Source organism: Pseudophryne corroboree, chromosome 8 (assembly GCF_028390025.1).
Source record: "Pseudophryne corroboree isolate aPseCor3 chromosome 8, aPseCor3.hap2, whole genome shotgun sequence".
Classification (NCBI taxonomy): domain Eukaryota; kingdom Metazoa; phylum Chordata; class Amphibia; order Anura; family Myobatrachidae; genus Pseudophryne; species Pseudophryne corroboree.
In genome coordinates this window covers 103,005,144-103,031,930 of record NC_086451.1, presented here as the reverse complement: position 1 = coordinate 103,031,930, position 26,787 = coordinate 103,005,144, and positions in this window count along the sequence as shown.

The window sequence follows — 26,787 nt, the reverse complement described above, 5'->3', positions numbered from 1 at the left end:
GTTTGCGAACTACTATAGAAGATTTATTCACTCTTTCTCTGACCTAGTTGCTCCCATTGTGGCACTGACTAAAAAGGGAGCAGATCCTACCAATTGGTCACGTGAAGCTGAGTTATCTTTTCAGGCCTTGAAACAAGCCTTTGTCTCAGCCCCTGTCCTCAGACACCCCAACCCAGAATTGCCTTTCATTGTTGAGGTTGATGCCTCAGAGGTTGGAGTAGGGGCTATCCTGTCTCAGAAGGATCCGGATTCCCTTGAATTACATCCTTGTGCCTTTATGTCCAGGAAATTCTCTTCTGCTGAATCCAACTACGATGTTGGTAACCGGGAATTGCTGGCTATTAAATGGGCTTTCGAGGAGTGGAGGCATTGGCTTGAGGGAGCGACTCATATCATTTCAGTTTTGACTGATCACAAAAATCTTCAATACATTGAATCAGCTAAACGACTGAATGCCCGGCAGGCTCGTTGGGCTTTATTTTTTACTCGTTTCAAATTCATTATCACCTTCAGGCCAGGTTCCAAGAATACCAAGGCAGATGCCCTGTCACGCAGTTTTCTTCCAGTTCAAGACAACAGTCCTGTTACTCCCATACTTCCGTCTTCAGTCATTCGGGCAGGCCTCACACAGGATTTATTTACCCAGTTAAAGCTGCTTCAACATCAAGCTCCTGGAAATACTCCTGCTGGTCGTCTTTTTGTCCCTGAGTTTTTGAGAGCAACTGTTTTGACGGAGTTTCATGATAGCAAAGTTGCCGGGCATCCGGGAATCGCTAAGACTTTGGAATTAGTCTCCCGCTCAGTATGGTGGCCTGGTCTTTCCAAAGACATTAAGGAGTTTGTTTTTTCGTGTCAGGTCTGTGCACAGCATAAAGTTCCCCGTTCTTTGCCTATCGGTCAGCTTATGCCCTTGAATGTTCCTCTTAGGCCATGGTCTCATATCTCCATGGATTTTGTGGTGGACCTCCCTCTGTCAGCCGGATGCCGAGTCATATGGGTGGTAGTGGACCGTTTTAGCAAAATGGCCCATTTCATTGCTCTTCCCCGATTGCCATCTGCCCAGGGATTGGCAGTCTTGTTCCTCCGCCATGTTTTCAGACTCCATGGGTTACCCACTGATATTGTTTCTGATCGGGGTCCACAATTCATTGCACAGTTTTGGAAATCTTTTTGTGTCTCATTGAAGATGAAATTATCTTTAACGTCAGGCTACCATCCCCAATCCAACGGGCAGACTGAGCGAGTTAATCAATCACTAAAACAATATTTGCGTTTGTACTCGGCCAAACTCCAAAATGACTGGTCTGAGTTTCTTCCATTGGCGGAGTTCGCTTACAATAATGCCTGTCATTCCTCCACCAATGTGTCTCCATTTTTTGCAGTTTTTGGTTTTCACCCCAGAGCAAATTCCTTTTTTCAACATTCCTCTGTCTCCTCACTGACCTTGACCTCTCATCTTAGGCTCATTTGGAGAAAAGTGCACCTGGCTCTCAGAAAAGCGGCATTTCAGGAAAAGAGATTTTCTGACAAGCTCCGGCGGCCGTGCACTTTTAAAGTAGGAGATAGGGTATGGTTGTCGACTCGCAACATTAAACTTCGACAAACCTCAGCCAGATTGGGTCCTAAATTTATTGGACCATTTCACATTATCAAAAAAGTCAATCCAGTTGCCTTCCGGTTACGTTTACCAAAAACTTTACGGATCGGAAATACTTTCCATTGCTCTTTGCTGAAACCATTTGTCTCGTCCAGTAGATTTCCTCGTAAGATATCTCAGGGGAGATCACCAATAGATGTACAGGGTCAGCAGGAGTTCTTGGTGGAGAAGGTTCTCGATTCCAAGTTGTCCCGGGGTCGGCTTTATTTTTTGGTGCATTGGAGAGGTTATGGTCCAGAAGAAAGGTCTTGGGTCCTGGATAAGGATCTCCATGCCCCGAGGCTCAAGAGGGCATTTTTTCGAGAATTTCCCCAGAAACCTGGCTTTAGGGGTTCCTTGACCCCTCCTCAAGGGGGGGGTACTGTTAGGCGCCAGGGTCCGCTCGTCGGTGCGGCCCGGCGCCTAGCAACCAGGGACGCCGTGCGCGTACAGCCGCCGGCTCCCTGGCAACGCTGGACGCCGGGCGCACGGAGCCGCTCAGACCCTAGCAACGGGGACGCCACGTTCGGGCCGCGTTCCCCGTTGCTGGGTCTTTTCTAATTTGTATTTATGGTGTGCTGGCCGTGCAGCATGCAAGCTGCACGGCATTACTTGTGATTACCCAGTCTGGCTCCTGATTGGGGAGCTCACAGTTATAAGCACCCTTTGGACTTCTCACAGACGCCGGTGATAGCTTCCTGTTTGCCTGTGTCAGTTACAGAGAGTTTCCAGTCCTGCTCAATCCGGTTGTTCCTGTCCTCAGTGATCCTGTACTCGGAAGTTTGTCATCTATTCCTGGAGTCTGACCGAGCACCTTTAACATCCTGTGGTGTTCGTGAGTCGCGGCATAGCCGTGTGTTGCGGCTTGACCGCTTACTGTTTATTATTTTGTATCTTTGTGTTCTGGAGCTTTTGCGGAGGATTCCGCTCTCCCTGGTCCACTCTGGTGTCCAGCGGTGCTGGATAGGAGTGACGGATCAGTGGATCTTTGGTTGTCCTTTTCCCTGGCGGCTAGTCCGCACATACTTCTTTGGTTAAGTTAGTTAGCTTGTAACCCCTGGCCTGGTTGCTTAGTCAGAGGGCCCCTTGTTATCACCCTGTCTCGGATTTCCCTTTGTCTCCCATTAAGACCTGAGGGGGCATCGGGGTTGGGCAGACATAATCCGCCCTTCGAACGCGGCTGCCATGGGCTCAAGCAACCATAGTCTCGCAGGGGATTTCTGATAACACGGGCGAGACAACGGAGTTAGGGCGCCAGGGGTTACTAGGCTCTCCTGCTCCCACAAACCAGTATATCTTTCCTGTACTCAGACCTCTGCCATAAGATCTCCTCTGGTCTGGAGTACGGGAATCATAACATAGTGGCAGTTATTGGTGACTGCCAAAGCGTGGACTGTCAAAGTCGAAAAATATTGCAGTACACACATCACGTACGAACTACTCACAGATGGCCTCCGCGGGTGTACTTGTTCTGCTGTGCGTGCACATACTCGCAATTTGTGTATGGTCGCTCCCACAGTCCTGCGCGTGGTATGGGTATTTACGGTAGAGTTTGTAAACGCATGGAGAGCTATCAAAACACATAACATATTTAATCCAAATAGTGCACAATGTACACATAGTCCCCCTGCACCACACCAGAAAATAACAACAGTTTAAATGATTCCAGAACAAAGGGATTCACCTTTACAGGATAAGAGGGGACAGACTAAGGTTATAAGGTGGTGTTTGGTATCCAGCTGTAGGGTATTTTAAGGTTAACATTCCGGTGTTGGTCTGCGGAAGATCGCATGTTCCTGCGGATAGTTATGTGCAGAAGCAGAATATAGATATAAACTGTATTTACTGTATATTATGTATGCGTCGGGAATCCAGAGGAGACCACCCACAAAAGCAGTTGGGAAAGACATCGCCTACCTTTTCAAATCGACCTATGACCTCTCCTGTACTGTAAAAGTGCATTCCTGTGTCCAATGGACAAAGGGATTACAGTATCCATTGTATTGCTTTTGGAAGAATTGTATAAATAAAAACTGCTGCAGCCTGGCCTGGCACAAGACTCACAACATTATCTATTAGATGACGGAGGACCGGACCAGGAAGCGCACGCGAATATACTCACGTATGTACATTGACTGTAGCCATTTACTCTGTTATATTGTAGTGTATTATTTGTATTGTAAACCCCCTTTCAGCAATAATCCACTGTGGTGTCGGAACCCAGCGGTAAAATCACAATTGGTGTCATGTCCTCATTGCCCTGCTAAGGTTTAAAGTGTTTTATCATTGCATTACATTACTGCTAAGGTTTAAAGTGTTTTATCATTGCATTGCATTACTGTAAAGGGTTAAAGTGTATCTCTGGGTGTGCGCGCGCTGTGTGTACTTTGTACCCCCAGCGCAGCGTTTGTGCGCAAAGTCCGTACAGTGATACGGGACTCCGTACGCAAACAGTGTATAAAGTACGTAGCGTGTGTACTAAGGTTAGCGGCCGCAGCGGCTCCATGGTAAAGTGTATTCTAAGTGTGTGTAAGGTATAGCTTTCATTCCTGTAAGATGATCAACATTATCACTTTCAAGAGACGTCCCCCTCACCAGATCTGCACAACGGTTATCCCTTTGGATCCGTTAAAGGCACAAGCTCTACAGATGGTTGTAGATGGTTCCTGGATACAGGAGTGGTAGTGCAGAGGATACTACTCGACCCTGTTTCTAGTCCCGAAACCTGATGGGTCTTTCCAGCCTATTCTCAACCTCAAATCACTGAAAAAGTTTGTGAGAGTGTCCAAGTTCCTTATAGAAACACTGCGCTCAATTGTACTGGCCATGTAACCCGGAGACTCTATGGTATCCCTGGATATACAAGATGTTTACCTGCATATGCCTCTTGCCATATCGCATCAGCAATATCTGCGGTTTGCTATTGGCAACCTTCACTATCAATTCCAAGCTCTGCCATTTGGACTGGCCATGGCCCCTCGGATCTTCACCAAGGTTATGGCCGTAATTACGGCTCATCTCCATTGCCAGGGAGTCAGGATCCTGTCGTATCTGGACGATTTGCTGATTCTGACAAACTCCCACGATGTCCTCCCCAGTCATCTACAACTGACGGTAAACTTCCTACAAGCCCACGGGTGGCTCTTCAACTGTAAGAAGTCCTCGCTGGTCCTTGCTCGGAGCATGGTGCACCTGGGGGCACTACCGGACACACAGCCAAAGACTGTTTCTGTCTCCAGAGAAAGTCTTGAAACTTCAGGACAGGATCAGATACTTCCTCTCTCACCCAAGAGTGTCGATACACTTAACGATGCAAGTACCAGGCCTCATGGTGTCGGCTTTTGACATGGTAGAATACGCTCAATTTCATTCCCGCCCTCTACAGAGGTTAATCCTTTCCAAGTGGGGTGGCCTGCCTCATCGGATCAGGTCTCAAATTATTTCCTTGACTCCGGAGGTTCGTCTGTCACTGTCCTGGTGGCTACAGGACCAACAGTTGAGCAGGGGCCATACCTTCTGGATCCCCAACTGGGTCCTACTAACTATAGATGCCAGTCTGAGGGGTTGGGGTGCGGTGATGGAGCAACAAGGAGGAATCTCTCCTCCCGATAAACATTCTGGAATTGCGTGCAGTGTTCAGTGCTTTGACTTTTGCCCTGCCTCTGATACAGAACAGGCCTGTTCAAGTACAATCAGACAACACCACCACGGTGGCATTAATAAACCATCAAGACGGCACTTGAAGCCTCATGGCAATGATGGAAGTGTCAAAAATCCTACGTTGGGTGGAACGCCATCTGCCAGCTATATCGGCAGTGTTCATTCTAGGAGTCCTCAACTGGAAAGCGGATTTCCTCAGTCATCAGGATGTACATGCTGGAGAGTGGAGTCTACATCAGGAAGTCTTTCAACTCTTAGTGGACAAGTGGGGTCCACCAGATGTAGACCTGATGGCGTTGCGACATAATCACAAAGTTCCAGTCTTCGGATCAAGAACACGGGATCCTCAAGCAGTATTCGTGGATGCACTGGCAATTCCATGGAACTTTTGACAGCCCTACATGTTCCCTCCAGTGTCACTCCTGCCCAGGGTACTACGGAAATTCAAGCAAGAAGGGGAATAATACTTCTAGCCTCTCCAGTGTGGCCCAGACGGCATTGGTTCTCAGACCTACAGGGTCTATCGATAGAGCGTCCTCTTCTACTTCCTCAACGCCCAGACCTCCTCGTTCAGGGCCCTTGTGTCTACCCGGACCTGGCCAGACTGGCTTTAACGGCGAGGCTCTTGAAACTTCACTCCTGAGGGCCAAGGATTCTCCAAGGTGGTTATACAAACTATGCTAAAGGCCCACAAGCCAGCTTCTGCATGGATTTATTATAGGGTCTGGAATTCTTACTTCACCTGGTGTGCTGCTAAGAATTACGATGCTTCCAAGTTTGGTACTTCCAGACTTCTGGCCTTTTTGCAACAAGGCCTGGATTTAGGACTCTGGCCTCCCTCAAGGTTCACATATCTGCCTTGTTGGTGTTGTTTCAGAGAAAATTTGCATCTATACCTGACGTTCATACATTAACTCAGGGCGTACTTCGGATTCAGCCTCCCTATGTACCTCCTGTGGCTTCATGGGGTTTGTCTGTTGTCCTCGATGTCCTGCAAGAGTCTCTATTTGAACCTCTTGAGTCACTGGACCTTACATGACTCAAAGCCAAGGTCCTGTGTCTGCTAGCTATTGCCTCTGCTAGAAGGGTGCCGGACTTAGATGGTTTGTCCTGTCATTCACCCCTTTTTGATATTTCATCGTGACCGAGCAGTTCTTAGAACTCACCCTGGTTATTTACCTAAGGTGGTGTCATCTTTTCAACTTAATCAAGAGATTGTGGTTCCAGCCTTCATCTCTTCTGAATTGTCCTCCAAAGAACGGTCTTTGGATATGGTACAGGCTCTCCATATATATGTGGTGAGGACTGCCTCTATCAGGAGGTCAGATACCCTCTTTGTACTGTTTGGTTTCCACAAACGTGGCTGGCCTGTGAATAAGCAAACCTTGGCCAGATGGATTAGAATGGTGATTGCACAAGCTTATGCAGAGGCTGGACTCCCAGCTCCTGCTGCTATTAAAGCCCATTCTACTTGGTCTGTTGGACCAACTTGGGTGGCCCGTCGGGGTGCGTCCACAGAACAACTGTGCAAGGCGGCTACATGGTCCTCAGTGAACACGTTTATTAGGTTCTATGCTTTTGATACTTCCGCCTCCCAGGATGCTTCCTTTGGATGCCGGGTTCTCATACCCGCTAAGGTGCGTCACCTCCCTTGAGGAACTGCTTTAGGACATCCCCAATGTATTCCCTGTGGAACACAGTGTACTCCGCTGCAGAAAAGGAGATTTATGGTAGACTTACCATGGTTAAATCTCTTTCTGCCAGGTACACTGGTTTCCACAGGGCACCCACCCTGACGCACTTAACTTCTTTGGGTTTGTATGGCATTAGCCGCTAGTCCCTTCTCCTGTCATGAGAATGTGGTTCTATGTGACTAACATCTGACTTCTCTTTTATCTGTTTCTGCATTGGACTGGTTAACAAAACTGAGCTCACAGTGCCTGGAGGAGGGATTATAGAGGAGGCCCCTCAATGCATTCTGGGACAGTCTAAAGCTTTAGCCTGCTGGTGCCTCTGTATCAAGATCCATCTCTACACCCTGATGTATTCCCTGTGGAACCCAGTGTACCTTGCAGAAAGAGATTTAACCATGGTAAGTCTACCATAAATCTCCTTGTTTGTTTCTGTGCACTTGTGCAGGACCCATACTGTGTATGTGCATTGTGGGTTCTGCATCATAGAATTAGAATGGCTGCAGACATTTAGTGATTGACAGTCTACAGCCATTTGGGTGCCAGAAGGGGGTGGCAATGGCGTCTATTTCCCAAAATGGAGGCGTATTGCCTCCGTTTTGTGGGAGTGCCAAAGCCAGGATCTTCTGTTTTATGAAAGAGGTTTCCTGGCCTTTTAAAAGTAGCTGCATCGGCTGGCTTGTATTACCCATGAGTTACTCAGTAGGTTGATGGAGGTTGAAAGTGTTTCGATACGGAGTCATCTTATGCATCACTGGATCACAAATACTGAAGAGGTGTCAACCACATCTAAATCTGGCACCATGTTTTTTGTGATGTGACCATAGATTAGAGCACAAAGTCAAGAACTGAGAAAGAGGTTAGGCTTTTAACAAGGGCAACCAACTGTACACCTCAATGCAAAGCCAATATCATTAGTGCATACATGAGCCAATATCCTGGGAAGATGTATTTAATCTTTCAGAGAGTGAGACCAACAGATGGACAAAATTGTAGGCAGAGGAAGTGAAGACAATGGGCGGTATCCAATTACCTGCGGTTAATGACCATGAATAATTTATTTGCTAGGGGCTATCCTATTAGAATTATGGTGAGACTTTTGCTCCAGTACTCAGGTATACTACAATCAGTACTTCACTTACAGTGGCAGCCACAAAGCAAATGCAAGGGGAACATTTTGGTATCAAAATAGCTTTCTGTACAGTAACGTAGAGACACTAATAATTGCAGGTATCATGTCCAAAATTAAGTATATTTAATAATTTAACTTAAAATAATTAAACATAAAAATTACAAATACTGTAAGAATACAATTACAAGAAAATTTAGGGTAAATCCGTATCAAGAATTATTTAAAAGAAGTCTGCTAGATTCTGTGAAAAAGATTATATGCTATTTAAAGGGAACCATGAACTTTTAACAACAACTGACAAATGCAATTTGACTGGATTGGGATTGAGACTCTTCAAACAGAAAGTCCAGAGCAGAGGTGGCAATTTATTTGAACTCAGTGGAAGTCTAGTCAGTTAGACTAATTGAAATCAATCATCTATAACATTATTTGCAACAGAGGCAGCATCACAAGTAAATCGGTCATATGGTTGAGACAGCTGTTCGCTGACCTAAGACAAGAGTAGGCAGACCAGACCTAACTCTTTGAAGACAACCAAGGATGTCTAGCACTGGCACCAACAAGAGAGAGTTACAGTAACCCAAGAACCAAGCACATTGATGTAAAGTATCATTTCTTCAGAGATCTACAAGAACACAAGGTCTACTTGACCTACAGTACTGTTCAATAGTGGTCATGATTGCATGAAACTTTACCAAGAGACTGAGGAGACATCAGAACTGACATTATTACATGTGGCACTTTTGTATGCTTGAGGTTAAGTTTAAATGTACATTAGTCAAGTATGCTAAAGAATTTGCTTCTACACTGAAATACAACCAGAGGGTCCAAAATGTGACCCATTAAAAAAAGGGTCTTAGCAGTGTGTGTAAACTCATGAACACCCTGGTACAAATACACACTCTCTTCCAGTTTACCTTTACATTTTCTTGATCTCAATCTCTGCAAAGTAAAATTTCATTTTTACACTGCTCCACAGAATGACGTGCAATGGTGCACCTTCTCTGCATTCTCCTACTTCACTATAAACCTGCTAAAGGCCATTGCAAACTTCTATTTCATAAATTCCACCATCACGCACTGATAACCTATGCCCTTCTAGATTTATCTGTTCAAATTGTCCTACAAAACACGACCAAAGGAACCAACATTGGAGCCAACATTATTTGGCCACCACCCAGTGGTGGCCAAATAACATGTTGAAAATTGCTACAGTAGTACAGTCATACTTATTATGTATCTGTATCACAGCTATTTATACCCATGTACATTTGGACATAATGTACTGTATATTAAAGCTAAATGCATGTATAGATTGTTAACGCATGAGAAACATCTACAGTCACTAGAACAGCTATGTTTTTAGCCTAAAGAAAAAAAATCAATATAGTGGTGCTATGAATCCTTACAAAAAACAATATAAAAGACCAGTTTGATCAATATATAAGACAAAACTTAACAAAAGTACATGCATATCATCTGCCGGCAGTGTGGAATCTTTTTTTTTTTTTTATAGGGAGTGTGGAATCTTAAAAATACTATGCAAGATATTGCATGGTACTTAAGTATATACAATTACTTCTAAAATAAATATAAATATAAAGTATGAAATATACAAAATAAAATATGACAAAAACTAATTGTCAGGTTGACAGAGTTCCATATATTTTAAAATGTTCCAAGATATAATATTTTTGCACAGAGAATGCATTCGGGTGTATAAGGCTTTAGTTCTCCACACAATAGATGTTAAGATGTAAGAATAAGCTTTCCAGAGGACAAAGATAGATGTAAGCACCCAAACTAGTCCATCAATCAAGTAAAATAAAAAGCTGCTTGCAAAATAGATTCTTGCCGCTCCTGTGTGTTCCGGTGCATTCCTGACAGGTATCCCGTGATGAGTTAGTGGACTGCATTTCGTATCAAATGCTTATTCAGGAAGCTCATTCAGGCTTCTACAGAATATCCTCCAGTCACTGCATCATCCAGGTAAGATAATGCAACCATTCTAAAGAGGAACATGTGGTGTCTCGCTCACTAACAAGGAGTAGCATTGATGCGTTTCTCCAACCAATCTGTCAGTTTCCTCAGAAGTGGTTTTATTCTGTTTACAAGAGGTATGTTCTAAGAGAACATGCAACAAACATTTGTAAAAATGACATAGTTAAAGCAAAATCATGAGGATAGTCCCATCATCAGAAACAGAACCACAAATCCCAGGATTCTCTAATAGTAAGATTCCAGACATATATATTTTATGTGTCAAAAAAGTACACTGCAATGCTCTCTGCACTTCAAGCTCTGCTCTAATTAGTGCTGTAACATCTAATTTGGCTATGACTGAACATATTTAAATGGTAACTGGAATTTAATTAGAATGACTACTATGGAAGTACCAAACCACTATCTTTTAATTATTTTTTCATAATACGTATTTAGACATTCTGTCATTTTAGATTTTTTTTTTTTTTTTTAATCTGTTTATTATGATTTTCATAGAGTACAATGTAAGACAGAAACAGATAGCAATTATTTGATGAATAAAGCACAAAAACAACATTTGTGTGTACATCAATCAATGTCAGGAATCAAATCTATAATATCGTCAAAGTCGTGGAGTAGATGTGATTCATCAATAAGAACACATTGCACTGGAGTCAAATAGTACTCCAAAAATCAAACCTCAGGAAACCCTTCCTTGGAGTAGAACATTAGAAACATTATATTAAACATAAGTCCATAAGAAAAGGGGGAGATAGAAGAATAGTAGAGAGAAAGTAGGGAGGGGGGGGGGGGAGGACAGGGAAACACATAAGGATAAGTAGGGAGGAAGAATCAGGATGTTTTTTTATTCATAAAGACAAAGTATGGTAGCAATTGATACTTCAATATCAGGACGGAGAGTACTAAATTTCAACTCCAGGGCTTATCTTAAGGTACGGAAAATAGTTTCATAACATGGATTCTTCCAATATCTTCCTGTGAAGGAACCATTCAGTGTGCTCAAATACCTTAAATATTTGGGCCTGTGTGGTCTGATCCCGCGAGTCAATGTAAAGGCCCCACTTTTTGTAGAAAGTTTTGACACCTGACTCTATATTTACTTGAGCCGATTTTCTGTCGTAATATAAGATCTGTAACAACTTACTGTGAACTTCTACCAATGTAGGTGAAGAAGACAATAACCAGTGGGATAAAATAATTTTCTTTGATACTGTTACTAAGATAGTGAGAAATGGAATAATTCGCTGTTTCCCAGGTCCTAGATCCCATTCCGAAAAATTTGCCCATAAACAAGAAAGGGGCGTTGCTGATACACGTATATTCAATAGCTGATTAATGTAGGCTAATAATTTGTGCCAGAAACGTCGGATCAGACCACACTCCCAAAACATGTGATAGAAGGAAGCTATTCGAACATGACATTTGGGGCATTCCCCGGTTTCCAAGGGGTGAAATCGAGCATGTTGGGTTGGGGAGATATAGGCTCTCTGCAAAGTTCGGAGGTGAACCTCTTGTAGGTAAGGTGAAGCCAGGGCTTTCAGGGTAGAGACATAATGATCACTAAGTTGATGGTGATTAGTTAGGCCAGGTATATCCTTACACCATTGGGTAAATAGTCTGTCCCATCTACCCTCTGTTGTGCGAGAAGTCAGGATGGTATAAATCTGTCTAATGCGTGTTGGTCCGGCTTTGTGAATATTAAGTGTGACTAACAATGGGTGAGAGGAAGGGGATGAGTCATGTGGTATGTTGCGCATACGAGTTATTGAGTCTAGATAGTGTCGGGTCTGGAGATACATGAAAAAATGAGAGTGAGGCAGGTCATATTTCTCTCGGAGCGATGAGAATGGATATATAGAGCCCCCCGGGTCAAACACTTTGGAAGAGTTAGACAGACCCTTCTCTTTCCAGAGCCGGTAATTGGAGTTAGTGAGAGATGGGGGAAAGGCGGGGTTGCCCCATAGCGGAATACATACAGACACCTCAGGGTTACATTTAAATTTCTTGTGTAGGGTGCGCCAGTTGTAATAAATATCATGAAAAAGAGGATTGTTAAGGATGTGAGTTGGGATCAGGGAGGGTTTGGACAGAAGCAATGCTCCCGGGGAGTAGGGAGTAAATAAGGCCTCATCTAGAGCAGAGTCTGTGAAGAGTTCCCTGTCAAACAGCCAATCAGCAGCACATCGGAATAGAGTCGCCATAGAGTAGGACATATAATCAGGTACTCCAAAGCCTCCTGTGGCCTTAGGGGCCATTAGTTTATCCAAAGCGATAAATGCTTTTTTCCCTTTCCATAGGAATTTTGACATGATTTTTCGTAAATATTGGATGTCTTGAGTCTTAAGGCGGATCGGGAGCATCTGCATAAGATAAAATAATTTCGGGAAGACTATGCTTTGCAAGACGGCTATCCTCCCCAACAGTGACAGAGGCAGCAATTTCCAGCTATCTAGCAACGAGGTGACACGTGTTAAGGCAGGGGTGTAGTTCTCCTCATATAGTCTGGAGAGATTCGCTGGGATTTGAATCCCCAGGTAGGTAAGCTTTGTGTGGGAAATTTTAAAGGAAAGAGATGGGATGAGTTTGGAAATGTTATGGGCAGAAGGGCCCAGGGGTAGAAGCTCTGACTTGGCTACATTAATTCTATATCCCGCCCTAGTTCCGAATGCTTGTATCAATCCAAGGATCTCCGGGATGGAGGTCGATGGATCAGAAACGAATAACAGCATGTCATCGGCAAAAAGAGCAAGACGGAGGTCAATGTCTCCAATTTTGATTCCCTTAAAAACTCTCGATTGGCGTAGGGCTATCGCTAGGGGCTCCAGTGCTATTGCAAATAGTAAGGGCGATAAAGGGCAGCCCTGTCTAGTACCTCGTTGTATCTCAAATGATGAGGACAGTACCCCATTACAGGAAATCTGGGTTTGTGGAGCAGTATAAAGTAGTTTTAGAAGATTCACAAAGTCGTTAGGAAAGCCAAAGTGCAGGAGAGTAGAGAAAAGATGGTCCCAATCCACGAGGTCGAACGCTTTCTCAGCGTCAAGGGAGAGAATAACTGGGGGAGGGGAAAGAGGAGTGAAAGAAGGAGAAGAAAAAGAGGAAGCTGTATAAATGGCAGTTAAAACTCTCCGTACATTGATCTCTGAGTGTCTACCCCAAATGAATCCAGTTTGATCCTTGTGTATAATTTGGGGGAGTAATAATTTAATTCGATTTGCTAATATTTTAGTGAGTAACTTATAATCAAGATTTAACAATGAGATCGGGCGATATGATCCAGGCTGGGACAAATCTCTACCTGGTTTAGGAAGGACTTTAAGGACAGCAGTATTAAAATGTCTGGGAAGAGTGTCAGAGGACAAAATCGCATTTAGTACAGACACTAGAGTGTCCCCTATGCGGGGTAAAAGGATTTTATAAAAATCGGCGCTAAAGCCATCAGGGCCCGGTGCTTTATCTCTGCCAAATTGACCTATGACACTCTGGACTTCTTCCAATGAGATCGGATCAAGCAATGATTGTACCATGGAGGGTTGAAGTTGGGGGATAGGAAGAGTGTCCCAAAACTCCTTGGGCCATGGTGGAGGGGTGGGTTCCGTGGAGGGGGAGGGATGTGGTGTTGAGGAGTATAAATCGTTATAGTAAGATTTCATTATCTCAGAGATTTCCTGGTTGTTTGTAGTTAATGCGCCAGTGGTGGTGCGTAAGGGATGGGTGACCATGGGAGGTCGGGAACCAGTAAGAAGAGTCGTTAGCAATTTTCCAGTTCTATTGCCAAACTTATAAAACCTGTGATTCACTGAAAAGGAGAACCTATTACCCATGGAAGACATAAATTCATCGAAATGTGTTTTGGCCTCCAAATAAAGGAGACGGTTGTGTGGAGTAGGAGAGGATTTGTATTGCTGATAGGCCGTTGACAGGGGCCTCTGGAACTCTAGGTACTTAGAGGCGTATTTCTTGTTAGTGGCGGAGACATAGGATATTATATCACCTCGGAGAACCGACTTTGCGGTCATCCAAAATAATATAGGATCCTCATCTAAATGGGATGAATTATTAGTCTTATAAGATTCCCAAGAAGATTCCAGTCTTTGTTGAAATTTCAGGGAGTTGGCTAGATATGTAGGGAATCTCCACAATTTGGGAGATGAGGGAGCGTCTGGAAAGTGAAGGGTCGCTGTGACTAGAGCATGGTCCGACAGAGATATTGCCTCGATTTGAGAGTCGGATATATGTGGTAGAAGAGAATGGGATAATAAAATGTAGTCTATCCTAGACAATGTATGATGGGCCGCAGAGAGGCAGGTGTATTCTTTGTCTGTGGGGTGTAAGGCTCTCCAAATATCTACTACCTGCAGTCTTTCAGCCAGCAGGGGTACCCCGAATTTAGGCAATGAGAGAGGTCTTGCTGGTGGGTGTGATCTGTCTAGGTAGGAGGAGGAGATAAGGTTGAAATCCCCACTGAGTATCAAGGGATCTGTGAGGAAGGGAGTCAGTTTGGCCAGTAAGGACTGAAAAAATTTCTTAGAATAGACGTTAGGTGCATATACATTACACATTGAATAAACTCTACCATGTATCTTAACAGATAGTATCACATAACGACCTTCAGGATCAGCCACAGTGGACAGAACTTCCGCCGGGATAGAACGTTTGATCAATATAGCAACACCTCTGGCTTTAGAATTGAAAGAGGCAAACCCCAATACTCGCCAATTCAAAGCATTTAGTTTTGCCGTCTCCTCTGAAGTCAGGTGTGTTTCCTGGAGGAACGCCAGGTCTACCCGTTGTTTATTAAGATAGAGAAGTATTTTCCGTCTCTTTGCTGGGGAATTAAAGCCCCCAACATTCCAGGATCCTACCGTCAGGTCAGCCATATGTCAGAGGAAAAGGCAAAACAGATGCGTTCTTTACCACCTTCACAAGAAACAGCGACATAATCACAACCTGATGAATGGGGGGTGGGGAAGTGGGGGGTGGAGAGAGACAAAAAAAGAGAAGAAAAAGGGAGATAGGAGGCAATCGTGAGTAACAGGCCGTACAATCGTAGAAGTACAATTTTAAAAGTCACTAATATGCCAGTGGCCAGTGACCTCCGGTCAGCAAACATGAGCAAGCACCAGTGATGGTGTACCCGCGCCTGAGTATACAGTGATGGGCACTAGCAGGAAAGGAGGATCCCCTCCCCACCGCCATAATTCTATTATCTATACCCACCCAGCATCCCTCAAAAAATAAGCAGGGTAACAGCATATTCCTAAAAACAACAGCTCTTGGGTGAAATGTAGTGAGTCGAGTAATGTAAAGAATATATGGGAAGGATTACAAATAAGTAAACATAACCACGGAAGTCCATGATAATGGGGGAGTCCCCAGCATATGCAAGTAACATGATAAACAATTATAGAACATTTTTTTTTTTTTTTTTTTTTTTCTTTCTTGTTTTGTATATATGTAATCATATCGAAGCTATAATGAAGCCGAATCAAATATAGAGCGGCAGCAGTCACTATGATGCAAGAGATCATTAGCAAAAAGAACCAGCACTGATCAGAAGATATGATGGAATCGCAGGGGGAAAACCTGTATATTACAATCCAGCAGTCGCCGAAGGGAGATCTGTAATATCTGTGGCGTCTTCTCTAGAGATATTACGGAGGTAGGCCACTGCGTCTGCGGGTGATAGAAAATCTTTGTGGGAGGTACCCTCATAAATGCGTAAGCGTGCGGGGTAGAGTAATCCAAACTTGCGGCCCTCGGACACAAGTTGAGTGCAAATAGGTGAAAACGCTTTACGGGCCCGGGTCAGTTCCACCGAATAGTCCTGGAATATGAAAAGCTTGTTACCCTCCCATTGGATATCTTTCATTTTTCGGGATGCAGACCAGAATGCCATTTTATGAAGGTAGTTTAGACAGCGAAATAGTGTTAGCCGTGGACGCGGTCTGGCGGGGGTGGGGACAGGGCCCACACGATGGACCCTCTCAATAACTAGATCACTGCAGTCTCGTTCTATGCCCAAAAGTGTAGGCAGGGTGACACGTACAAAATGAGCTAGTGCTGTGCCCTTAAGTGACTCTGGTAAACCCACCAATCTGATATTATTTCTTCTTGAGCGATTTTCCATATCATCTAGCTTATTCCATATTTGATAATTCTCTGTGGTAAGAGATTTTACTGAGTGATGCAGTCCCTCAATATCATGGGTTGCAGCTTGCAGCTGGGATTCAGTGTGAGTGACTCTCTGCTGTAAGTGCTGCAGCTGTGTAGTGATATCAGTGACAGCCTGTGATAACAGAGGGGCCATGGTTGCCTTTATTGCTGCCACTACATCTCCATACGTTACAGGGGCTTCAGGGTCACGGCATACCTGTGATCCTGTGATGTCTGTCCCCTCGGCCGCAACTTTTTTGGAGGCTGGGGAGGTGACTTCAGGGCCGGCGCCAGGCGCCATGTTGGTTCCCGCGCGGCGCTTTTCCAGCCTCGCATTTATGCCTGCCGGAGCCTGTGCAGCCGCGGCCATGGGCGTCACATAGCGATCCATGCTGACCGCTGAATTTGCAGAGGGTATGCCGGGTGATGTAGAGGCTGTATCAGCCTTGAAAAGGTTAGTTGCGGTGGGCGGCGGGACGGAGCTCCTGCAGCGTGCGGCTCACTCCATGGGTCCCGGAACCGGAAGTTCTAGATTTCTTTTTTAAATGAAATGCCTTTTGAGTTCCCTCTTTTTGGTAATGGAACATTCCACAGCAAGTATTGTAAAGAGCTACTTTCCATATTTTAATTAAGTGAACTGTTGAAAGAAAGATTTTAAACAATGATGGGGCTGTGTTTTAATGAATTAGCCGTGGAAATGTCATTAATTTTCCATTTTTTTTATCACTTTTATTTTTTCATTCATTTAGCCTTTTTTCTAATAAGGACAGAAATCCTTTTTTGAGACAAATTACCAATGATCACCGGCTTTTCAAAGAAATAAAGATTGTAAACAGTGACAGTTCTAACAAGAAAATCTAATTAAAATCTGTTCATTGTACTGGCTGTTGATTACTTGTATTGTTTGGTGTTGAGTTAAATTCCTAATGTTCTGTTCCACTTAGTCAAACAGTATTTTATTAAAGAGTGTGAAGGATTGAAAAGCAGAGGGCCTCTATTATAGAGGTCATTGTCAGCCAAAGTTTTTCTTTATTATGGACAGGATTCTCAAACATGTATAAAATAAATATTAAAGCTTCCCTGAATAAGAATGATATTAAAGAGAATGTGATGTTATCACTAGATTTTTTTTTTGTAATCACCAGTGTACATCTTTATAACATGTTTGATCGCCACAATTTAGTTTTCTTACAGTGGTAGAATAAGAGTAGATAAATGTAGTGTAATGAATAAATTAGTTGCATAAACAATGTAGAGGTAAGAATGAATAAGATCCTAGGGCAATGTAGAAACATTAATGAATAAAGTGCTAAGGGGGGTACTCACGGAGCGATCGCTGCTTAAAATCTAAGCAATCTGACTAGATTGCTTAGATTTTAAGCACGATCGCTCCGTGTGTAGCCCCCTCAGCGATAGCGATGCACAGCCCCGCGCATCGCTATCGCTGCTGCTAGATTGGCCTGCATGCAGGCCAATCTAGCGGGTCGCTCACTTCACCCGCTGGGTGAGGTGAGCGCCCCCCCCGTCTCCCCCCGCACGCTCAGCACAGATCGCGCTGTGCTGAGCGCCGGGAGAGATGTGTGCTGAGCGGTTCGCTCAGCACACATCTCTCTGACATTGGCCAGTGAGTACTGGCCTTTAGAGTATTGAAGAGCAACAAATGAGTAAGATCCTATGACAAAATAGAGATAAGAATGAATAAGTTCCTAGGGCAATGTAGAAGTATTATTGAATAAAGTAACATACAGTAGTAACATAGTATCTAAGGTTGAAAAAAGACAATTGTCCATCAAGTTCAACCTATTTGTGGTCTCCTATGCAGGATTATTTGGTGTAAAATTTTGACTGATGCTGATGTCAGCCGCTGCGTTTTATCCCTCTTTTTATAGTAACTATAGTGCGTGACTATGCACCATAACCCTGGATATCCCTATCCATTAGGAATTTATCTAACCCATTCTTAAAGGTGTTGACTGAGTCCGCCATTACAACTCCCTCAGGCAGGGAATTCCAAACATGTATTGTCCTTACCGTAAAAAAGCCTTTACGCCGTATTGTGCGGAATCTCCTCTCCTCTAACCTGAGCGAGTGTCCACGAGTCCTCTGTGTTGATCTAACCAAAAACAGGTCCTGCGTAAGCTCTGTGTATTGTCCCCTTATATATTTGTAGATGTTGATCATGTCCCCTCTTAGTCTCCTCTTTTCCAGTGTAAACATGCCTAGTCTTGCAAGCCTTTCCTTGTATTCCTGCGTCTCCATGTCCTTAATTAGTTTGGTTGCCCGCCCCTGAACCTTTTCTAGCTCCAGGATATCCTTTTTGTAGTATGGTGCACAGAATTGTACACAGTATTCAAGATGTGGCCTCACTAGTGATTTATATAACGGGAGTATAACACTCTCATCCCTTGCATCAATTCCCCGTTTTATGCATGCTAATATCTTATTAGCCTTCTTTGTATCAATTCTACTTTGGGTACTGCTGCTTAGTTTGCTATGAGAACACATAAGTCCTTTTTCAGTACAGAATCCCCTAATTTTACCCCATTTAGTATGTAGGTGTTATTTTTGTTCTTGTTACCACAGTGCATTACCTTACACTTGTCTGTATTGAAGCGCATTCTCCATTTGGCTGCCCATTCTTCTAATTTAACTAAGTCGTTCTGAAGCGACTCAGCATCCTCCTTCGTATTTATAGCTTACACAATTTGGTATCATCTGCAAAAATTGACACCATGCTCTCTAGACCTTATGTTAGGTCGTTAATAAAAATGTTGAACAATTGCGGTCCTATTACCGAGCCTTGTGGCACACCACTTAGCACTTCAGTCCAATTTGAAAAAGATCCATTAACCACAACGCGCTGCTTCCTATTATCTAACCAATTTTTGACCTAAGTGCATATTGTGCTTCCTAGTCCTATTTCTTGTAGCTTGTAGATAAGTTGCAAGCGTGGTACAGTGTCGAAAGCTTTGGCAAAGTCTAAAGAGATTACATCAACCTCTTTACCCTGATCGAGGTTTGCACTTACTGTTTCATAAAAGCCAAGTAAGTTGGTTTGACAGGATCTGTCCTTCACAAATCCATGTTGATTCCTTTTGATGACCTTATTGGCTTCAAGGAACTTCTGAATACTATCCCTTAGAATACCTTCCAATACTTTCCCCACTATAGATGCAAGACTAACTGGTCTATAATCACCTGGTTAAGCTTTACTTCCCTTTTTGAATATAGGCACTACTTCTGCTATATGCCAGTCTTTGGGAACCATACCTGATATTACTGAATCCTTAAAGATCAAAAATAGCTGTTTTGCAAGTTCAGAGTAAAGCTCCATTAGAACACTTGGGTGAAAATTCCATTGGGACCCGGTGACTTATTAATCTTTAAATGTTTTAATCCGTCACAGACTACCTCCTCGCTTAAATAAGTACCTATCAGTGGGATATTCTCTATATTGAGATTGTGTGTCAGTCCCTGAATTGGGTCCTCTCTAGTAAATACTGTTGAAAAAAACTAATTTAGTGTGTCCGCTATGTCATTATCATTTTTTCTTAAGACTCCCAACTTGTCTTTTAAAGGGCCTACACTCTCCTTTAATCTCTTGCTATTAATCTATTTAAAGATTTTTTTGGGATTCACTTTGCTTTCCTTTGCTACTAGTTTTTCAGTTTCTACTTTAGCCGCTCTTGTTTTTTTTTTGCATATTTTGTTAAGTCCTTATAGTGCTGAAATGACTCTGCTTTCCCGTCAGACTTGTATTTTTTAAATGCTCGCTTTTTCTTGCCCATAAGTTCCTTTATCTTTTTGTTAAACCACATCGGTTTATGATTTTTATTCCTTTTTTTGCTGCTCGTAGAAATAAATTTGAGAGTATTTTTAGCTAGCAGGGATTTTAGTACATCCCATTTCTCCATAGTATTTTTTCCTAGAAACAAACCTTCCCATTCAATATCCCTGAAAAGTACTCTCATCATTTCAAAGTTGGCTTTGCTAAAGTTTAGAGTCCTAGTTGAGCCAGTATAGGACTGTTTATGAAAACTGATATTGAATGTGACCATATTGTGGCCGCTGTTTCCTATGGGTTCCCCTACTATAATACCTGATACCAATTCCCCATTGTTTGTTAATACCAGGTCTAAGATTGTATTGTACCTGGTATTTTCCTCAATTAGTTGAACTAAGTAGTTATCATTTATTGTGTTTAAAAACATATTACCCCTAGCAGTATCACATGAATCGTTTTTCCAGTTTATCTCTGGATAGTTAAAATCTCCCATCACTACTATGGCACCTACTCCTGCTGCTCTTTCAATTTGCTTCAGTAACAATTCCTCATCAAATACATTAATACCAGGCGGCCTGTAGCGTACACCCAATACTAATTTTTTTATTCCTTTATCCCCGCATGCAATTTCTACCCATAACATCTCGACAGTGTCAACAGTCCCCTCCTGAATATCTTCCCGTATATCGGGTTTTTAAAAAACGGCTTTACGTAGAGACACACCCCTCCACCCCTTTTATTTAGTCTGTCTAGATTGACTGTCCAATCATGAGATTCGTCCCACCAAGTTTCAGTAATGCCTATAATATCATACTGTTATACTGCCCTTTTTACCAGTAAGGATTCTAGCATTCACATACATACAACTAAGATAAGTTTTTCCTCTTGCGTTAGGAACATCTTTCACCTTATGTAGCAACGATGAGCCATAATCATTATTAGTTAGTGCTTTGGTAAAACCTCTTTTAGTACCCATGTTAGTACCATTACCGGCTGCTCTTACCCTCCCCCCAACTTCTCCCTCATTTCGTTTACTACCGCTATCCCCACTATTCTTACTGCATGACCCGTAGTTTCTAGCTAAACCCTCCCCCGGCACCTAGTTTAAAATCTCCTCCAACCTTCTAACCATCCTTTCCCCCAGCACCGCTGCCCTCTCCTCATTCAGGTGCAATCCATCACAACAAAAGAGATGGTGCCTGACTGAGAAGTCCGCCCAGTGTTCCAGGAACACAAACCCCTCTTTCCTGCACCAAAGAGTATTGAAGAGCAATAAATGAGTAAGATCTTATGACAAAATAGAGATAAGAATGAATAAGTCCCTAGGGCAATGTAGAAGTATTAATTAATAAAGTACTAGAGTATTGAAGACCAATAAATGAGAAAGATCCTATGACAAAATAGAGATGGGAATAAGTTCCTAGGGCACTGTAGATGTAAGACTGAATAAGATACTTGGGCAATGTAGAGGTGTAAATGAATAACATCCTATGGAAATGTAGAATTAATAATACAGTTCCAGAGAAATATAGAGGCAAGAATGAATAAGTCCTAGGCCAATATACAGTAGAGGTAGCATAGATGTAAAGCAATGTGGATGTAAGACCGAATAAGATACCCAGGCAATACAGAGGTGCCAGTGAATAGTATATTAGGGCAATGTAGAGGTGCACATGAATAGTATACTAGGGCAGTGTACAGGTGCGAATTAATAAGATCTTAGGAAAATGTATAATTAATAAGTTGTAGGTCAATGTTGAGGTAGTAATGAATAAGATCAGAGAGCAATGCAGAGGCAAGAAAGAATAAATCCTAGGGCAATATACAGTAGAGGTAGCACTGAATAAGATCCAAGGGCAATGTAGAGGTAAGAATGAATAAGATATTAGTGTAATACAGTGGTAGTAATTAATAAGATCTTAGGATAATGAAGAGGTAAGAATTAATAAGAGGTTAGCTTAATATAGAGATAGGAATTAATAAAATTTTATGGAAATGTAGAGGTAAGAATAAATAAAGGTACTTGCAATAATGCACTGTTAAAACCTCTATGCAACTTCACTAGCTCCCAGTTTTATAATGTAGATAGTTTAAAAAGGGTGACAAGGGTTATGGGAGTAAGTGATTATAATTTATTGAACAATACTAATTCTGTCACACACTTACATGAAGGTAAAGTGTTGACAGTGCTGTCAAACAGTTTGATGAAATCCTTTTTGACTGCTGTTCCACCAGAGGTCCAGGGCATGGAGATCATGCGGCAGGAAAGGATATTTGCAATCTGCAAAGATGTGCAGTATTAGTAAATGCATTTAACAGGAATACATGCTTCCTCATTAGGGAGCTGTGGGAGATAATGATAGCCTCGCATTTGATATCAATCTTACCCAGCAGATGGCTTTTAACAATTACATTTCATTAACAATTTGTTAAATATAGAATTAATTTGTATACAGCGCAGAATAAGTGTTATTATAGATACAAATACAGTATTGAATGACAATAAATACCATGTTTAAAATGTAGCCATTTCGGTATGCATACCTAATACATATAATTAATATATTACATATGTATATAAAGTGATAAAGAACATAACTAATACATGTTAAATAGTATGTTATAAATAAAAACTGCAGACAAAAGGCTAATAGTGATAAAAACATTATATAAACATAATTAAGAAAAACATATTTGTGTAAACACTATCAGTTTAAAGTGTTGGATACATATAAATTGCGGAAGATGTTAGTAAAGTTATTTTTAAATAATGAAATAAATATGAATGATAAGAGAACAAAGTGAACGATGACAAATACTACATAAAATACTAAAGGCTTTTATGGACCCCATAGCAAACTTTGTGAAGCAGCCCAGTGATGGCACTTTGACCTCCCAGACCCCCTGCTCTTCTCTGAAAAGAGAAGAGAGCAGACCCTCCTACATGGCCCCTTCCACCAGGAACAATATTCTCTGCTCCTTGAATTCCCTCTTAATGTATGATTGCAGTCAACTGTGTGGAAACAGGATGTGGTCAGGATCCCATTGGATCAAAATCCCGATACTGGAATCCCTCCGTTGTCAATACTGATGCTAAGTATGAGGATTTGGGTTAGGTACTAGGGGGAGGGTTAGGCTATGTGGTGGGGGGGGGGGGGGGGGAGTTTAGGAATAGACTGCAGGGGGTAGGTTAGGGTTAGGCTGTGAAAGGGGACAGTTAGGTTTAGTCTAGGAGGTCACAGCTTGATGCAGAATATACCTGTAGTCAAGACTGTGGGCTAGATGCATCATCGCTAGGAGAGTGATAAAAAGGAGAGAGAAAAAGTGCCAGCCAATCAGCTCCTAACTGTCATATTACAGGCTGTGTTTGAAAAATGATAGTTAGAAGCTGACTGGCTGGTCCTTTTTCTCACTCTCCAAGCAATGATGCATCTAGCTAAGGGACAGTTAAGACAAAGTGTTCCAAAATTGAGATTAACACACCAGTGATATTCTCTCCTACGTGTACTTGTACTGTAGTTTAGATTACCAGCTGCTGCTGATGGTGTCTCAAGAACTGGTATTGCTTGGCTAGCTCCTTTTTTCCTGTTTGGAAAAGGCATATTCATTATTAACCTTCAAAAAATCCAAGGAATGAGTTTATACCCTATCAGTGCTGTTCCTAACAGCGAGTGAGCCATGTGATCGCGGGGCTCCTTGGTCCCCCTCCCCCTCATCCCGTATACGCTATTCGGGGGGGGCGAGTTTCACGGACTGATGCGGTTGCATTGTGACATCATGATGCAACCGTGTCATTCTACAAAACTCCTCCCACCCAAACAGAGTACATGGAAAGAGGGAGGAGGGGGAGCAGCATAGCAGTGCTGGCGGGTTGGCACCTGCCAGGAAGTATACATCCCTAGCAACAAGCATTGCCCTTGGCAACGATCATGCATCCCAGAGCATGAAACCCCTAGCAATGAGCATTACCCTTGGCAGTGAGCATGCATCCCAGAACATGAAACCCCTAGCAATGAGCATTACCCTTGGCAATGAGCATGCATCCCAGAACATGAAACCCCTAGCAATGAGCATTACCCTTGGCAACGAGCATGCATCTGTTACATGTGCTGGCTGCAGCTCTGTTCTGTCTGTTTAATTGCAGCTCTGTTCTGTCTGCTTAATTGCTGTAGTAGCTGCATGGTATTAGTGAACTTTGGAGGCTTGGCTGCAGGAGGCTGGTGATTGGATCAAGTCTCCTTTATCTTCTGAATCTGCCTTGCACTAGTTGCTGGTCATAGAATTGGTTTGCCATGGAAGCCTTTGTCCCTTTGTGCCAAGTCCCAGTCCTGTTGGAACACTCTTCCATTCTTTTAGTTATAATTCTGCAGAATCCTTGTTTGTTTGTCCCTGCAATATATCCATCGTTTACGTTCCTGTTTCATGTGTTTGTGTGAGTTCCTGCTTCTTGTGAGAGACTGTCAATCCCATTTCACTATGGTCTCTTTCTCAGGCCTCTCTTTCCGTGTACATAGTCACAGCCCTTTTAGTCTGTCCTCAGACCAATTCCTGGTCTCAGTCTTCTGTCTGTCCTTGTCTAATCTTCTCCTACAGTAGTACTGCTCCTTTGTGTTGGTACTGCGGTTATCAGGAGTAACATCCATTGGCCTGGAGCATTCTGTGTTGTTTGTATGTCTGTTCTGCTTTCCCTCTCTGTAATCTATTGTCGTGCACTTCCGTTGTTGCCAGTAGCAACTACTGTGTGTTCAGTGCATTAATGGCTATTTATTTACCAGTTGATTTATGTATCTTTTAGAGATGAGCGGGTTCGGTTTCTCTGAATCCGAACCCGCCAGAACTTCATGTTTTTTTTCACGGGTCCGAGCGACTCGGATCTTCCCGCCTTGCTCGGTTAACCCGAGCGCGCCCGAACGTCATCATGACGCTGTCGGATTCTCGCGAGGCTCGGATTCTATCGCGAGACTCGGATTCTATATAAGGAGCCGCGCGTCGCCGCCATTTTCACACGTGCATTGAGATTGATAGGGAGAGGACGTGGCTGGCGTCCTCTCCGTTTAGAATTAGAATAGATTAGAGAGACACTTGATTTACTAATTTTGGGGAGCATTAGGAGTACTCAGTAGTGTACAGTGCAGAGTTTTGCTGATAGTGACCAGTGACCACCACTTTTATTTATAATCCGTTCTCTGCCTGAAAAAAGCGATACACAGCACACAGTGACTCAGTCACATACCATATCTGTGTGCACTGCTCAGGCTCAGGCCAGTGTGCTGCATCATCTATTATCTATATATAATATTATATATATCTGTCTGACTGCTCAGCTCACACAGCTTATAATTGTGGGGGAGACTGGGGAGCACTACTGCAGTGCCAGTTATAGGTTATAGCAGGAGCCAGGAGTACATAATATAATCTGTTCTCTGCCTGAAAAAAGCGATACACAGCACACAGTGACTCAGTCACATACCATATCTGTGTGCACTGCTCAGGCTCAGGCCAGTGTGCTGCATCATCTATTATCTATATATAATATTATATATATCTGTCTGACTGCTCAGCTCACACAGCTTATAATTGTGGGGGAGACTGGGGAGCACTACTGCAGTGCCAGTTATAGGTTATAGCAGGAGCCAGGAGTACATAATATATTATATAGTGAGTGACCACCAGACACACAGTGCAGTTTATTTAATATATCCGTTCTCTGCCTGAAAAAAGCGATACACACAGTGACTCAGTCAGTCACATACCATATCTGTGTGCACTGCTCAGGCTCAGGCCAGTGTGCTGCATCATCTATATATATTATATATCTGTCTGACTGCTCAGCTCACACAGCTTATAATTGTGGGGGAGACTGGGGAGCACTACTGCAGTGCCAGTTATAGGTTATAGCAGGAGCCAGGAGTACATAATATTATATTAAAATTAAACAGTGCACACTTTTGCTGCAGGAGTGCCACTGCCAGTGTGACTAGTGACCAGTGACCTGACCACCAGTATATAATATTAGTAGTATACTATCTCTTTATCAACCAGTCTATATTAGCAGCAGACACAGTACAGTGCGGTAGTTCACGGCTGTGGCTACCTCTGTGTCGGCACTCGGCAGCCCGTCCATAATTGTATATACCACCTAACCGTGGTTTTTTTTTCTTTCTTTATACATACATACTAGTTACGAGTATACTATCTCTTTATCAACCAGTCTATATATTAGCAGCAGACACAGTACAGTGCGGTAGTTCACGGCTGTGGCTACCTCTGTGTCGGCACTCGGCAGCCCGTCCATAATTGTATATACCACCTAACCGTGGTTTTTTTTTCTTTCTTTATACATACATACTAGTTACGAGTATACTATCTCTTTATCAACCAGTCTATATATTAGCAGCAGACACAGTACAGTGCGGTAGTTCACGGCTGTGGCTACCTCTGTGTCGGCACTCGGCAGCCCGTCCATAATTGTATATACCACCTAACCGTGGTTTTTTTTTCTTTCTTTATACATACATACTAGTTACGAGTATACTATCTCTTTATCAACCAGTCTATATATTAGCAGCAGACACAGTACAGTGCGGTAGTTCACGGCTGTGGCTACCTCTGTGTCGGCACTCGGCAGCCCGTCCATAATTGTATATACCACCTAACCGTGGTTTTTTTTTCTTTCTATATACATACATACTAGTTACGAGTATACTATCTCTTTATCAACCAG